Genomic DNA, 13122 nt, shown 5'->3' with positions numbered 1-13122 from the left:
GAAAAATATACCTAAAATTATCTCCCTTTGTAACCTGCTCAGCATTAAGTGAAACAAGAAAAGAAACTTTCAACCCTATTAAAAACCATGTAACGAAATTTATTGGAGAAAGGAAGTGGAAAGAGACATTCTTTGATAGACACCAAATTACAGTCCTTATAATTGACTGTACAAACTTCTCATATATATTTAGTGCTCGATTTAGTGAAAGTAAGCTCAAAATAGAGGAACTAGAAATGCTCACGAGAGATATGTGTTATAAGATGCACAACTCGAGACTAAAACTGATAAGTATAAGTGCGTAATGGCTGGTTGACAATTATCACTCAATCTTAAAAACTTTTTATTTAAAGTCTATTTTAGATTTTAAGCAAGTGTATATATTCTTGGAGTGTGTATATAGTTAGACTTTTAACCATATTACCCTCAAAAGAGGGGTGTTCCTACCAGAGGAAGCTTATACGAAGAAAAGAAGAAGTAAAACTCTTCACAATAAAAGGTAGATTCAATGTTAATAACAGAAGGAGGGAAATCAACAAATATGCAGAAGGATAGAAAATAATGGTATTTTTTATGAATATGGTGTAGCCAAAAACTTATTTTCATTGAAAGAGTGTAACAAAGACATAGTAAACCATGTGGCCAAGACATTCCCACTGCCATTGGGATAAGTCTGATCCTGATCAGATAGTCTAGACATTACTCATGAGGCTAGACTATCGATATCATGTCTAGGTTTCAGACTCACATAACATAATTTTAAATGCATACGCTGCAAACATGGACAGGAGTTGGGTTGCAGTGGACAAGAAGACAAAATGAGTTGCTGTCATCTTTTCATGATCGCGACCCTTGCAAATCTAGCAACGAAAATTCGAAGGCAAAACTTTCAGTTTCATTTGGTTCTGGTAAGTTTGTAATTTATTTCTTTTGGTTAGAAAAAGCAATTTGACACCATAAAAAGACCTACTGTAGAAACATCACATCAACTCATAAACATAGGAAGAAGAGCATTGACCATTTGTCTTTGGGAGAAAAAGGGGGGGGGGGTGTATTTACATGAAGCAAACACTGATTTAATTTTCATTGACATACATTTATAATGATTTAGAATTCTTCTGAAACTAAAAGATTGATGTGTTTGCCTTCTGAATTTTAATAGAAGAACTTTTTTCTTTCTCTCAAGAAATTTATAATAATCATGATAAAATATATATATATTTGATTACAAAGTTCGCCCTGAGTTTGTTTTCCAAATTGTCAATAAGAGTCCGTTGACTCAGGTTTTTTTCTCCTAATTCAAAATTAATGGTTGCTTCAAATCCCTGTTTTTAAATATAACCCATTGAAATAGAAAACATTCAGCAGATAGATATAGGAAGATGTGGTATGAGTGGCTTTTCATCCAAATAACAATTTATAAAAGTAAACCATTATCGATCAATGTACGTTCTTCAACAAAGAGCCTTGACTCACACGGAACAACAAGCTATAATCAAAGTACTGAAGTACTGAACATCGGATGACCGCAGGTTCTTGTGGATGGTCAAAAGCGCATGTCACAGAAACAGATCACATATCTATACCTGAAACTTGGGTTAATTTACAGAGATATTTTTTTCTGATAGAAGTTTGTGCTTGGATGATGAATAAATGACAGAAAATTCAACCTCACCGTAATAACTATTATATTGCAGTGCAAGAAATCAGTATACTTTGGACTATTATACTTATATAATAGTAGTCGTAGAGAATACACTGGCTTGTTGTTATATATATTATTAATATAACGATTGCATGTATATATAATTTTCATCTATTTGTATATGATAATTCTATTCTACTATTATTATAGTGCAGTGCAAGTGCATGGTGGACACTCTTCTGTAAAAAAATCAAAGCCTTAAAGGCTGTAAAAGCAATTGCTGCCATGTTAAGGTTTTGGGGACTTTTATTTTTCATCTACATATATAAGAATTAAACCTGACAGGTCGGACATGGTTGTCTAGTGAAAAGCAAGAAGGTTTTGACTTTATATCAATGAAAGACTTAAGCAGGAAATCATTTTTAATATGTTTTATATTTCACATGGAGACAACAAGTTTACCAGGCTAAAGTTGGGGGTAATTATGGATTATCCACTGGTAGTGTTTGAAACTGGGCAATAATTACTTTTATTTATTTAATTTTAACAATTTTCATAATTAATTTAAATTAACCATTCAGTTAAAACATTTCACCTTTCGAGACGCTAATGTTGAAAAATGGGACAGAAATAAAATAACTTACAAGTTAGACATAAACATGTAAAAAATAAATATATATTTCAGCTTACTAAAAATATTTTTATAGTGTTACTTTGACATCATTTCTTAAAACTAAGTCCCACACATAATTGTTCATTTGATATGTGTCATCCTCATGCGATACGAGAAGTTTTCATGTCGCTAAATAGTCTTCTTGTCGCTTACTTTATTCTTCTTGTCCGTTCTTGACGCTTCTTGTCGCTAAAATTCTTCTTGTCGTTATTAGTGAGACCGCTATTTTTAGATTACAGGTGGTCATTTACACTACACGTATAACCTGTGTAGTGATTTTTATATTACGATAAATTTATGAATGAACGATAATTTTATGAATGAACAAGAGCACCTGACCTCTTTCTGAAACACCAATTAAACATATAAAATCGTATTTATTAAGATATAATTCAGTCAAATTTTCACCACTAAATCAACAACTGAAATGATTCCATATTTTGTTGAAACATCGTACAACCAGAGAACAGAAATCGCAGATATGAAAATGCACTTTTTTCACTGGTGTTGAAAACCCAAAACTAATTTGACTATAATTTATGAATGACGGAAATTTAAGCGATAACAATACATCGGAGTGACCTCAAGGTCATCCTCTGTAAAAATGATAAAGGACCTCAAAATTACTAGTGTAAAACCCTTTGAACAGGAAAACCTGGTCTAAAAAGGAATAACAAGAAACACGTACAAATTAATGTACATAAACATAACGAAAACTACTGTGCATTTAGGGCCGGGCAACTAAAAAGTATTTCCGAAGTGAAGGTCATGTATCACAGTTATAAACATGGAAAGAGAACTTGTGCATGTATTTACTTCTATCAGTTATTAAAATAGAATATGCTTACAAATGTATTCCAAATTAAAGGGCACAGAACAGGCAACATGAGATTATAACATTACAGATTACTCAGATAAAACAAATTCAAAATGACAATACTGAAGAAATGAATTACTTGATGATGTGATTGCTATCGTAGCATTTATGACATTTACACAGATTAATTATCATATCTACAAAACTTTTTTTTTCAATGATCCAATGCATTATTTTATAAAGCCAACTCAATGTACAATGTACATGTAGATGTAACTCACTGTACTGATCATGCAAATGCACTAATATACAATATTTTATTTCTTATCAACAGGTTAATGTTGAAGATATGATAGGAGATCATATAGGTAAATATATAATATAATTGATAAAAAAAATGAATCAAACAACTCATAACAAGAGACTACTAAATAGACAGCAAATAAGACCTGTGTTGTGGCATTATTTGTGAAATATAATCATATATAGAAATTGGAAATTGACCAGTTACATTTATTATTGTAAAAACACGTTAAATGTTCAGAAATTAGATTAACCCTTCAATTTTGAAAGTTGAATCTGATAAACAAAAAGTAAAAATAACACACAGAACACCCAAATTCTTGTTTTATGATCAATTAAGGGCCATATCAGTACAATTTACACAACAAAATTTTCATTACTCATCATATTGAAATTGTTTTCTTTATAAGAATTAAACCTCGCTAGAAAAAAATATATGTGTTCTTGTCAGCTTGACAGATCCTCATTTACAGTATACATGCATATATTGTAAACCTGAAGACTACATTTGTATTTTTCATTTTTGAAAAAGCACTTTAAGCATTATTACAGCTATTTTCCTACTGCATGTAGAGTAAAACTTTGGAAGGTTTGCTTGTTCCGTTGTATAAATATTAATTCAAGCTTTGTAATTAATGTTGATATCTTCTTGTAGAGAACTTTTAAATTTGATTAGACGTTATGCCAATTGCAATTGTACAATATATACAAACAAACCATGCAAGCTAACCGAAGTCTTAGATTTACATGCCTTCGGAATTTAGCTGTAAAATTAATTATATATTTGTTTTCAATGCTTATTGTTTTACCAATTTCAAATGTTTTGGCTTGTTTTTAAATGATCCATATCAGCTATAGGGTCAAAAGCATCCAAAGTTAAACTTTAAGTATGTTTTACTTGTGTCTGATCCTTTTTTGCTTTGAGCAAATAAAATATGTTTAAATCTAAATAAAGTTAAACTTGATTTGATAAAACAATGGAATGATTGGTGTTCTTTGGTATTATGCAAAATTAAACAGTGCATTGTGGTCATATTTTTCTAATTTCGGGCATGTCTTAAAAGCTTTAAATTGAACCACATCAAGGTATAAGGGATTCAGAACTAAACTTAGTTTGATTTTTTTGTCGAGCCTGCACCTTTTGTTGCAGAAAGCTTGACATAGGGATAGTGATCCGGCGGCTGCGTTAGCTAACTTCTTAAAAGCTTTGTATTTTAGAAGGTAGAAGACTTGGATGCTTCATACTTTGTATATAGATGCCTCATGTTATGAACTTTCCGTCGGTCTCATGTCCAATGTCCTTGACCTCATTTTCATGGTTCAGAGACCACTTGAAAAAAAGTTAAGAATTTTTCTAATGTTAAATTTTCTCTTATTATAAGTAATTGGATATATATTGGTATGTGTGTACCTTGCAAGGTACTCATGCCCATCATACAGTTTTCACTGGCCTCATTTCATGGTCAGTGAACAAGGTCAAGTTTTGGTGGTTAAGTCCATATCTCAGATACTATAAGCAATAGGACTAGTATATTCGGTGTATGGAAGGACTGTAAGGTGTACATGCCCAACTGGCAGGTGTCATCTGACCTTGACCTCATTTTCATGGTTCAGTGGTTATAGTTAAGTTTTTGTGTTTTGGTCTGTTTTTCTTATACTATATGCAATTGGTCTACTATATTTGTTGTATGGAATGTAAGGTGTACATGTCTAGCTGACAGGTGTCATCTGACCATGACCTCATTTTTATGATTCAGTGGTCAAAAGTTAAGTTTTTGAGTTATGGTCTATTTTTCTAATACTTTATGCATTAGTCAACTATATTTGGTATATGGAAATATTTTATGATCTATATGTCTGTTACGCAGGTTTAATTTGACCTCATTTTCATGGTCCATTGCTAAGTGTTAAGTGTTTTGGTCTGTTTTTTTTTTAATTTATAAGCAATACTTCAACTGTATTTGTTATATTGAAGAAATGTTAGCTGTACATGTCTGCCTGGGATGGTTCATCTGACCTTGACCTCATTTTCATGGTTCATTGATCAATGTTTCATTTTCTTTGGTTAATGTTGAGTTTAAGTGACAGTTTTAATAAAGCTTTGTATTTAGGTCTATCAACATAATAGCAATGATTAGTAAAGAAGGCGAGACATTTCAGCGTGTGCACTCTTGTTTAAAAGTACTTTTTTGGGTTAAAAGCTTTTTATAAATATGTTTAGATTTTTATACGACCGCAAATTTTGAAAAAATTTTCGTCGTATATTGCTATCACGTTGGCGTCGTCGTCGTCTGAATACTTTTAGTTTTCGCACTCTAACTTTAGTAAGGTTTATGACCATAAAAGGAAGGTTGGTATTGATTTTGGGAGTTTTGGTCCCAACAGTTTAGGAAAAAAGGGGCCCAAAGGGTCCAAAATTAAACTTTGTTTGATTTCATCAAAATTGAATAATTGGGGTTCTTTGATATGCCTAATCTAACTTTGTATGTAGATTCTTAATTTTTGGTCCCGTTTTCAAATTGGTCTACATTAAGGTCCAAAGGGTCCAAAATTAAACTTAGTTTGATTTTGACGAAAAATGAATCGGTTGGGTTCTTTGATATGTTGAATCTAAAAATGTACTTAGATTCTTGATTATTGGCCCAGTTTTCAAGTTGGTCCAAATCGGGGTCCAAAATTAAACTTTGTTTGATTTCATCAAAAATTGAATAAATGGGGTTCTTTGATATGCCAAATGTAACTGTGTATGTAGATTCTTCATTTTTGGTCCTGTTTTCAAATTTGTCTACATTAAAGTCCAAAGGGTCCAAAATTAAACTAAGTTTGATTTTAACAAAAATTTAATTCTTGGGCCTCTTTGATATGCTGAATCTTTAACATGTACTTAGATTTTTGATTATGGGCCCAGTTTTCAAGTTGGTCCAAATCAGGATCTAAAATTATTATATTAAGTATTGTGCAATAGCAAGTCTTTTCAATTGCACAGTATTGCGCAATGGCAAGAAATATCTAATTGCACAATATTGTGAAATAGCAAATTTTTTTTTAATTAGAGTTATCTTTCTTTGTCCAGAATAGTAAGCAAGTAATATCTTATTGCATAATATTGTGCAATAGCAAGATTTTTTTTTAATTGGAGTTATCTTTCTTTGTCCAGAATCAACTTAAATCTTTGTTATATACAATATACAATGTATATTCACTTTTTACTACCAACTGATAAATTTATATAATCTTTACCATTCAGTGATAACAAGCAGTTTTTTTACATCTTAATATTTTATGATGTATTTAAATGAGTAGTTATTGTTGCAAACTCCATTAGAATATTTTAATTGAGATTAGTTTTGGAATAAGGGAAAGGGGGGTGTGATTAAAAAATTGGGTTCAATTTTTCTCATTTGAAATTTCATAAATAAAAAGAAAATTTCTTCAAACATTTTTTTGAGAGGATTAATATTCAACAGCATAGTGAATTGCTCTAAGAGAAAACAAAAAAAATTAAGTTCATTAGAACACATTCATTCTGTGTCAGAAACCTATGCTGTGTCAACTATTTAATCACAATCCAAATTTGGAGCTGAATCCAGCTTGAATGTTGTGTCCATACTTGCCCCAACTGTTCAGGGTTCAACCTCTGCGGTCGTATAAAGCTACGCCCTGCAAGGAGCATCTGGTTAATCTTTGTTTTCAAATTGAAAAAAAGATCAAAGGGGCAAAAAAACCTTTGTTAGGTTATTAAAATATTATTAAAGGTGTTTTTTTCTATGCTAAATGTTATCATGCATTTAGCATGTTTAGATTTATAATTTGGGCTCAGTTTTCAAGTTGATTCAAATTGGGGTCCTAACTTAAACTTTGTCTAAATTCATTAAAAATGGAATTATGGGGTTCTTTGATTAGACAAATCTAATCATGTCTTTTAGACTTAAGAATTTGGATATTGGCACAAGTCCAATTTCAAAATCATAAGTTCTTTTACCACAATCAAATTTTGAACTGTATCATGTGGATCAAGTTTGAATGAAGTGTCTATACTATATACCCCCCAATACCACCAACATCATTAAGGTGCAATCTCTGTGTTGTAACAGAATGTACTTGAGCTGTTTAAATCTCATTGTTGAAGATTGTAGAGGGGACTTACATTCGTTTCATTTGATCTTTTGTGGATATTTGTCTCATTTGTAATCAATACTCATCTCCCTATTTTTGTGTTGTCATTATGTCATTAATTAAATACAAGATGAAATCTGCAAATTTAACTTCATTAAAATTAAGTTTGCCGCAGCTTGGAATAAGAAAAAAATCAAATTTAGGTCCATTTTTAGCTAGTTTACTTTATTTCTTATTCTATGTACTGGAATGTCAGAGTTGTGATAATCTAAACACATTTACACTAAGACCAAGTTAATAGTTAATTTCTTTTTTTAGGAAATTTCAATCATTTAATGGATAACAATTGTTTTCTAATTATTTTTTACAGATATTCGGTGATCCAAAAATAACTGGAGTTCATGAAACAAGACTGATTGCTGGGACACATTTTTGTTGATAAACATGTTTATGATGAAGAAAAACTTATATAGTATTACGGATACTTGAATAAGGCTCTGACCTGTCTTTGATTTTTCCTGTTGGTGTTAAAAAATTGCAAGCTCAAATAAAAATAAATTGAAATGTAACTCATGGATATGCTTTGAAAAAAAGAAATAAACAGCAATGTGAATCTCGCCGAAGTCTTACCAACAACCAAGTCAACACACAGTTGCAACACAAATGAGAAGTGAGAGACATTTGCAAGGACTTAGAGTGTTCTCACTGTCTCACCATCAGAATGGCTTTCTCATCAGCAAAGAAGAAGTATAAAAATTCCTTCTGTATTAAAAGGTCATTAATATTGAAGACAATCAAGAAAATTACGGTTGTACTTGGCCATTTGATAAACATTATAATATATTCATTTGTCAGAAATTGTTACTTAGATTGACTAACTAGTTTTATTGATTGAGTTATTAGTAAATTACCTTTTGTAGTTCATGTAGTTACATATATATGTAAATTTTTATCAGATAGTATGGAAATAATTTAATACGTCCCTAAATTCCATACCTAATGCAACAATTGTCTTGTGCTGCTAAGTCAATTTGAATTAACTTTTATGTATGTTTATAGTAATCTTATTCTTGCATTTAAGCATCATTTTGTGTTATTGTATCATCTGCATTGATTGTTAAATATAATACTAATACTATAAATAAAATAACATTTATGATCATTTAAACAGATTGAAATATTTATAAATATATCAATGCTAAAAGGAATTTAGACATTTTTCGAGGAGAATTTAAGAAATTACTACAACAAAAGCAAACGAATAGTATATGCTCAACTGCAATATTAACTTTCTCACCAGATAACCTGTCTATTCTTCTTACCAGCACACTTGGTACAATTAAAAACCTTATAATAAATTGTTCAAATAAGGCCTTCGAAAATAGTGGAATAAATTACTTTTGGAGTGTCAAGAACTCGTTGGAAGTACTTGATAAATTGCATGCTCATATTGGTGATTTTGAATCTGTTCAAAGTTTTGATTTTTCTACCCTGTATACCACATTGCCTCACATTCTCATTAAGAAAAAATTCACACACCTAATTAAATGGGCATTCAAAAAATCAGAATGTGAATATATATGTTCAAACTCTTTTAGGTCATTTTTTAGTAGCAATAAACAAAAAAACTATGTTAATTGGACATGCTTTGATACTATATATTCCCTTGAATTTTTACTAGATAACATTTTTGTTCGCTTTGGGGATTCCGTATATCGTCAGATTATCGGAATTCCAATTTGGACTAACTGTGCACCACTTATTGCGGACCTCTTTTTGTATTGTTATGAGTTACAATTTATGACAAAAATAAGCAAAGACCCATCAAAACAACATCTGATAAACAAATTTAATAATACTTTTAGATATTTGGATGATATTTTGGCTCTCAATAATGACGACTTCAGTATGTATATTAATGAAATTTATCCTGCTGAACTTACTTTAAATAAAGCTAATACTAATAATGACCACTGCCCTTTCCTCGATCTTGATATCTATATCACTAACGGAAAGCTGAATACTAAAATTTATGATAAAAGGGATGATTTTTCATTTCCTATCGTTAATTATCCGTTTTTAGATGGTGACGTTCCCTTGTCACCATCTTACGGTGTTTATTTATCTCAACTTGTACGATTCGCTCGTGTTTGTAACAATGTTTTAGATTTTAACGAGAGAAATTTATGTATTACTGAAAAATTATTACACCAGGGTTTTCGATATCACAAACTAGTCAAAACTTTTACTAAATTTTATCATCGGTATAAAGACATCATTTGTAAATATAGCTCAACATGCAGACTTTTTATACGTTCAGGTATTTCACATCCAATTTTTTATGGAAATATTCTTTATAAAGCACAAAGGTGTCAGTATTCACCTCAGAAACTTACAAAACCTTTAAATAGACTGATTAAGAAGGGATATAATTACGATACTGTTGTCAAGTCATTAAAGATTGCATATTTTGGCGTTAATATTGAGTCACTGATAAGGTCTTTGCGTCGGAACTAAAGACATTTATTCTAAAAACAGTTGTTGGCATGACACGGGTTATGTTCTTCTCATATATGTTATGATGGTATGATACTAAACCCCTAACGGGAAGGATTGTGCCTGATGTTCATATGATGAAATCATAATCTTTCAGTCAGTTTAATTGAAGTCTGGAGCTGGCATGTCAGTTAACTGCTAGTAGTCTGTTGTTATTTATATATTCTAATATGACGTCCTTCAAACGCTTTGAGTACACACCCGTGGTAAAATTTGAATATATTGCATGGGCTGTTCCGATTGTACTCCCACGTCATATGTTTTTTTATGAATAAGTTTCGCGACGTCATAATACGATGACGTTAGAATATGAGCATTTTACGGGAAAATACACGCTTGAAAAACCGAAAATCATCACAACATGGCAACGTAAACAAACAATGCTAAAATGTGTTATAAGCCATATTTGTTTAAACATTTAAGACATATAAGTAAATAATCATTTAAAATAATTCAAAACTATCTATATGCGTTATTTTAAATAGTTTAAGCATGTCACTAATTCAGTTTGCTCCGTTCTTTGACGCCAATTTGATAGTGTGTTTATTTATGGGAATGGCAAATATTTGCCTCCACCTAGAGCGCTTCGATCCAAAAGAATTGCCGTATTTGACCTATTAGAATCGAAATAATTCATGGGGGCTTGAATATATCTAGATTTTACCACGGGTTGTCCCTTTATGCCGATATTTTACCCCTCGCTATCGCTCAGGATAAAATATTTGTCTTAAAGGGCCAACCCGTGGTAAAATCACGATATATTCAAGCCCCCATGAATTATTTCTTAATTATTGTCATTTTGTTTATTTTCTTTAGTTACATCTTCTGACATCAGACCCGGACTTCTCTTGAACTGAATTTTAATGTGCGTATTGTTATGCGTTTATTTTTCTACATTGGTTAGAGGTATAGGGGGAGGGTTGAGATCTCACAAACATGTTTAACCCCGCCGCATTTTTGCGCCTGTCCCAAGTCAGGAGCCTCTGGCCTTTGTTAGTCTTGTATTATTTTTATATTAGTTTCTTGTGTACAATTTGGAAATTAGTATGGCGTTCATTATCACTGAACTAGTATATATTTGTTTAGGGGCCAGCTGAAGGACGCCTCCGGGTGCGGGAATTTCTCGCTACATTGAAGACCTATTGGTGACCTTCTGCTGTTGTTTTTTATTTGGTCGGGTTGTTGTCTCTTTGACACATTCCCCATTTCCATTCTCAATTTTAATAGAGATATATTTGTATTTTATTAAATTGATGAAGCGTACAAAATGTATGTTAGTTTAAATAAATATGTACATGCAATTTTAAGGTTTTAAAAAAACGACATTTTTATTGGATTATCTCCCTTTGTACAATAGAAATTCAGATTTAATCATCACTGTCTCATGTACCTATGATCAAAACGACTTATATTGTTACCAGCATGCAAGTAAAAGGTTGCAACTGTCTTATCTTTGTTTACCTGTAGAACACATATTCTGAATGTCAATACTTAAGATTTTTCAATATGATGAACTTGACATTAAATTTCATATCATTTTTGAGTAACCAGAATAAATCTTTAGTAATTAGCAAGCTGCAATAACCAAAATAGGATTACTAGGAAGAAATGAAAGGATTTTACTCTTTAAAGTAATAAGGACAAGTGTACTGAAGGAATTTGGAATAAAAAAAAATACCCCAAAAAAATTGTCTTTGGCAGCTCCCCCCTTTTTTAAGCCTGATGCTTACTATTGTTTGTGACACAAAAATCCATTTCACTTTGAATTTTCTATTTGAAAATTACCTATTTTGCATAATACAATCTGTATAATTCAAGTCTTTATATTTGAATGCTTGGTTTAATTGAAATATGAGACTTTCCTCAATTTATTGCGAAATAACCAAAAAAAGGGGGGATGCTATCTAAATGATCAATAAAATCTATAAAATTAATTTGCAACCGAATTCCCTTCAACATATTTTGGACCAAAGAAAATGCAATGTATGTTTGAAATTTAGGGTAAATTAAAGCGACTTTTGGGCTGTAGTGTCTGTTTTAGTGTGATTTGATGAAAAGGCCATATTTTTTATCACTTTATCTGTTTTGCCACACCCTTATTTTCTATACATATCATTATGTTTAATAAAATTATGTGATTTATACTTCATACACATCCTATCTGTGCTATTAAAGTATTTAAACACTCAGAAGTATTATAGTATTTATTTCTATTTGAGAAATCTATGAAATCTATGCATTTCAGTAAATGCATCTATAAATAAACTGGGAAATACCCTAAATCCCTATCGTTGCCATGGCTACCAGCAGTGTAAGGGCTTCAAACTTGCAGGACTTTCATATAAGGTCAACCTGAACATGTCAGCAAAGTTTTATCAAAATCAAACAACTTTGCATGGAGCACCATCTGCATGGTTTTCTCATAGATGTCCATTTAAGAAGATGTGGTATGAGTGCCGGTAAGACAACTCTTCATCCAAGTCAAAAGTGAAGCGTTTATTTAATTATTGGTCACTCATGTTTAGAAAGAAAGGAGAGAAATCCAAACAATTATCGACCAATCACAAACGTTGTTGCAAATTTGACCTTAAGACGTCAAGAATTTCCAAAAATGCAATTATTGCATATAAATAAAAAAAAAAAACTATAATACCAATTGAATAAAAAATATTGCATGCAAATGAAAATTATACCATTTGAATGAAAAATTATACCATTTGAATAAAAAATATTGCATTTAAACGAAAAAATATACCATTTAAATGAAAAATGATACCATTTAAATGAAAAATTATACCATTTAAATAAAAAAAATATTGCATCTAAATGAAAAAATATACCATTCAAATGAAAAAATATTGCATTTAAATGAAGAAATATACCAGATAGATATAAAATATTGCATTTAAATGAAAAATATCGAATTTTTGCAACCAATACCATGCCATACCATAGTTTGATGTTTAGCAATAATATTTAGTACTTAAATGTATGTTTTAAATTGGTAACACC

At 30.9% G+C, this 13122-nt stretch overlaps 1 long non-coding RNA gene across 1 annotated transcript; it reads left to right on the top strand.

The window, feature by feature from the left end:
- The first annotated feature begins 219 nt into the window (after positions 1–219).
- LOC134725594 (uncharacterized) lies at positions 220–11787 on the top strand. The gene is made up of 3 exons (XR_010108571.1): positions 220–908; positions 3470–3503; positions 7925–11787. It is a non-coding gene; the product is annotated as an uncharacterized LOC134725594 (long non-coding RNA).
- The last annotated feature ends 1335 nt before the right edge of the window (positions 11788–13122 follow it).

Source organism: Mytilus trossulus, chromosome 1 (genome assembly GCF_036588685.1).
Source record: "Mytilus trossulus isolate FHL-02 chromosome 1, PNRI_Mtr1.1.1.hap1, whole genome shotgun sequence".
In the NCBI taxonomy this organism is placed as follows: domain Eukaryota; kingdom Metazoa; phylum Mollusca; class Bivalvia; order Mytilida; family Mytilidae; genus Mytilus; species Mytilus trossulus.
This window is presented reverse-complemented; position numbering and strand designations above follow the sequence as displayed.